Source organism: Coenobita brevimanus, chromosome 115, assembly GCF_032717465.1.
Source record: "Coenobita brevimanus isolate Jiangsu-jjx chromosome 115, ASM3271746v2, whole genome shotgun sequence".
In the NCBI taxonomy this organism is placed as follows: domain Eukaryota; kingdom Metazoa; phylum Arthropoda; class Malacostraca; order Decapoda; family Coenobitidae; genus Coenobita; species Coenobita brevimanus.
The window spans coordinates 20,427,309-20,432,308 of record NC_137068.1 but is presented as its reverse complement, the minus strand read 5'-3'; positions in this window follow the sequence as shown (position 1 = coordinate 20,432,308).

The window sequence follows — 5,000 nt, the reverse complement described above, 5'->3', positions numbered from 1 at the left end:
TGGCAAAGTTGGGAATGTACGAGTGGATGGAGTGGTTGGCCAGTGGGGTGTGCCAGCTGAAGTAGATGGGAATGGTAGTGCTTTGGTGGACATCTGTGCTGGTAAGGGGTTGACAATAGCCAACACCTAGTTTCGACATAAGATGATCCACCGGTATACATGGAGAATAATGAGAAGGATGGATGGTGAACTTGTTGAAAGAAATGCAATGATAGACTGTGTGTGTGTGGATGAGCGAATGAGAAGACAAGTGTTGGATGCAAGAGTTTGGAGAGGGTGGGGGAATGGAGTCTCGGACCATCACTTAGCGATGGCCAAGGTAAAGCTACAAAGAAAATGGTTGAGGAGACGAAGGGGAAGACAGGAGGAAACAGCTCCTGTGAGAAGAGTGGAGAATTTGCAAGATAGTGAGAAAATGGCAGAGTATAAGAGCATAGTGAAAGAAAGATTGGGAAGGTATGAGCTAGAGCAGATGGAAGGGGTGGAAGACGTTTGTAAGATATTCACGGAAGAGATAGGCGCAGCGTGTGAGGTGGTTTGTGGAGTGAGGAGGAGATGCAAGGGTGTGCAAGGGACAGCATGGTGGAATGATGAGGTGAAACGAGCTGTAGAACAAAAGAAGAAGGCATATAGTGACTGGTTTGCGAGTAGAGGTAGGGGAGAAGATGAGAGAGAGAAGAGAGAGGTATATGTGAGCAGGAGAAGGGAGGTGAAGAGACTGGTGAAGGAGAGTAAGAAGAAAGCGGATGAAGAGTTTGGGAGGAATCTGAGTGTGAAATGGAGGGAGGGTAAGAAATTGTTTTGGAAGGAGGTAAAGAAGGTAAGGCAGTGTGAAAGGGGAAATAGTAGGAGAATGAAAGATAGGAATAAAGATTGTTGGAGGAGAAGAGAGAGAAATTGAGATGGAAGGAGCACTTTGAGGATTTGTTGAATGTAGAGAGTGAGAGCAGTGCGAGTATAAGTGGTTGGGGAATGGCTGGGAGAAGAAGAGATGAGAGGAGGGAGGAAGAGATCAGTAGGGCAGAAGAAGTGGAAGCAATGAAGAAGATCAAGTTGGGAAAGGCCCCAGGAATTGATGGAGTGTGTGGTGAAATGCCGAGGTGTGGGGGTGAGATTGTTGTGGAGTGGATATGGAAGTTGTGTAGATTGGCCTGGGAATAGGGAAGGGTTCCAGAGGACTGGAAATCAGGTATAATTATTCCTTTATACAAAGGAAAGGGGGAGAGAGAAGTATGTTGTAACCATAGGGTTATTTGCCTTCTTGGTGTGACTGGTAAAATATATGGTAGAATACTCATTGATAGGGTTAGGCATATGACAGAGGAGCTAGTTGGAGAAGAACAAGGGAGATTTAGGAAGGGAAAAGGATGTGTAGATCAGATATTTGTTCTAAGATGTTTATTGGAGAAGTATCTAGAGAAGGGAAAGAAAGTGTATGCTGCCTTCATGGACTTGGAGAAAGCTTATGACAGAATAGATAGGCAAGGTATGTGGAAGGTACTAAGAATATATGGAGTGGAGGGGAAATTGTTGAGTGCTGTGAAGAGTATGTACGAAGGAGCTAGAGCTGCGGTGCGAGTGGATGGTGAGCTGAGTGAGTTCTTTGATCTCAATGTGGGACTGAAACAGGGTTGTGTGATGTCTCCATGGCTGTTTAATATATACATGGATGGGGTTGTAAAGGAGGTGCAAGGTAGGGCAGTGGATGTGGGGGTGGCTCTGATGAATGAGGGTGAGATTTGGAAGATTCCGGTGTTGCTGTTTGCTGATGATACAGTATTGTTGAGTGAAGATGAATGGGAGTTGCAAGGTTTGGTGAATGAATTTGGGACAGTGTGTAGGAGGAGGAAGCTGAAAGTTAATGTACACAAAAGTAAAATTATGGTGTTTGAGAGGAATGACGTCACAGAATGTACAGTGAGGTTGGATGGTGAGGATATGGAGAATGTGAGTGCATTTAAGTACTTGGGTAGTGTGATGAGTAAGGATGGAACTTTGGGGGATGAAGTGCGTGAAAGGGTACAGCATGGAAGGAAGGTTGTTGGTTCACTGAAAGCAGTGATGAGAAATAGGGAGGTGAGTATGGAAGTTAAGAAGTCACTGCATGATAGTATTGTGATCCCTACCCTGACGTATGGAAGCGAGGCGTGGACCTTGCAAGAGGGGAACAAGTCAAGAGTGAGAGCAGTAGAAATGACTTACTTGAGAGAAGCATGTGGGGTGACATGGAGGGACAGGTTGACGAATGAAGAAGTAAAGGAACGTTGTGGGGTGGATGTGGACGTGGTTGGGAAGATTAGGAGAAATACACTGAGGTGGTTTGGACATGTGGAGAGAATGGAGAATGAACGACTGACTAAGAGGGTGTATGTAGGTGAGGTGAAGGGAAGGAGAGGGAAGGGTAGACCGAGGATGAGGTGGAGGGATGGAGTTGAGAGGTATATGAGGGAGCGGGGGGTGAGCTGGGGGGAGGGTAGTCAAATGGTGGGTGACAGAGCGACTTGGAGCCGTTTTGTCTGCAGCCACCCTTTGCGGGATTAGAGCGTCGGGCTATAGACAGATAGATAGAAATAAAAAAGCAGAGACAGGGGAAGAAAAAAAGAAAAATGAGAAAAAGAAACATGAGGAAAGAAGGAAAAATAAAAGACGAGGAAAAAGGAGAAGGGAATAGAAATAAAAAACAGAGAAAACGATAGGAGGAATGAAGACGAGACGAAATGAGAGAGAGAGAGAGAGAGAGAGAGAGAGAGACGGAGGGCGGGGATAAATGTGAAAAAATATACGATACAGAAAAATCGGGAGTCGGTAAGATCTGCTAAATCCTTCAGGGTATATGATTCAAAAGAAATGGAGGAGGAAGGGAAAGAGAAAATGGAAGGAGAGGAGTGGAAGAAGGGAGGAAAGGGAAGAGTAATAAGCTGAGGAGACGTGAGGATAGGAGAAAAGGAGGGGAAGGAGAGTGAGGCGAGGAGGAGAAAACACAGAACAGAAACATAAATGGAGCAGAGCAGAGGAGAGGAGAGGAGAGGAGAGAGAGAGAGAGAGAGAGGGGGGGGGTACGATGGCCGGTAAACATGGTCAGGAACTGAAGCAAACCGTTTACTTTTTTCTCACAAATCTCCCAGTTTATCGCTCTGCCTTCCCTTCCCTCCTCTCTCCCTCTCTCTCTTATATATTCCTTATTACAAACGATCTACATAAAATCTGCAGCTAACGATCTACATAAAATCTGAAACTAACATCTTCCTTAAAATATTTCACCTCAAACTATTATCACCCGCTTCATCCTCATTTCCACAACTAAAAATCTGTCGATCTATATTTATCTATCTATATGCTGAACAGAAATGAAGGCACACACCCTTGCCTCAGTCCAGTACTGATAATGAAACCACTCACTTCATCATCCCTTTACTCGTGCATTGTTTTCATTTCCTTAAAAATTGCTACCTACACCATCACCTTACCTTTCACACCATAAGTATACAACACATGCCATAATCCCTCTCTATTCACTCTACACCATCACCTTACCTTTCACACCATAAGTATACAACACATGCCATAATCCCTCTCTATTCACTCTACACCATCACCTTACCTTTCACACCATAAGTATACAACACATGCCATAATCCCTCTCTATTCACTCTACACCATCACCTTACCTTTCACACCATAAGTATACAACACATGCCATAATCCCTCTCTATTCACTCTACACCATCACCTTACCTTTCACACCATAAGTATACAACACATGCCATAATCCCTCTCTATTCACTCTACACCATCACCTTACCTTTCACACCATAAATATACAACACATGCCATAATCCCTCTCTATTCACTCTACACCATCACCTTACCTTTCACACCATAGGTATACAACACATGCCATAATCCCTCTCTATTCACTCTACACCATCACCTTACCTTTCACACCATAAGTATACAACACATGCCATAATCCCTCTCTATTCACTCTACACCATCACCTTACCTTTCACACCATAGGTATACAACACATGCCATAATCCCTCTCTATTCACTCTACACCATCACCTTACCTTTCACACCATAAGTATACAACACATGCCATAATCCCTCTCTATTCACTCAACACCATCACCTTACCTTTCACACCATAAGTATACAACACATGCCATAATCCCTCTATTCACTCTCTCCTATACTTTCTCCAGATCCATAAATGCCATCAGTCCTTGCAGTCCTTGCCACATGCTTTCTCCACTCTCTGCTTTACTGCTAATATTTAATCTACATATCCCCTGTTACTTTGCAAACCATCCTGTTCATCACTTATCACATGTTCACACATCTGTCTTGCCTATTCCATCAGTATTCTTTTACAGACCTCACCAACAAAACCCAGCCGACTTATTCCATATTTCTTGCATGCACTTCAGTCACCTTTCCTTTTGCACAAGGACAGCATTCACCCACTTCCAAGATAATTCCAAGTCCTTCGCCATTCCTAAATTAACCACAGACAAGAAATAAGAATGACTCGTATAAATATTCGCAGGACCAGTCTTATGGGTAAATTAACCATAGACAAGAAATAAGAATGACTCGTATAAATATTCGCAGGACCAGCCTTATGGGAAAACTATACCTGAACCTTGTAAACAGGTGTAAGTGGACTAAATATTCCAATTACAGGAAGGAATAAGTTGGTACTTACATAACACCACCAGGTATTGCTCAATTACTTACCTGATGGAAAACAATATTAGACGTATTATTCAATTATACAAGGAATAGACGGCCAATACATACAGTACATAAAGCAAAATACACTCTAACAAACTCTCTCTCTCTCTCTCTCTTCTTTTCCTCTCACATTCTTCTCCCACCATCCACTCCACTCTTCCATCCATCTTGCCTCTACCCAGCTTCCTCTTTTTCCTCCTGTTCCATCCTGCTCCTTTATTCTCTCGTATCCATCAAATGAAGGCTTATCCGCCTTATACTCG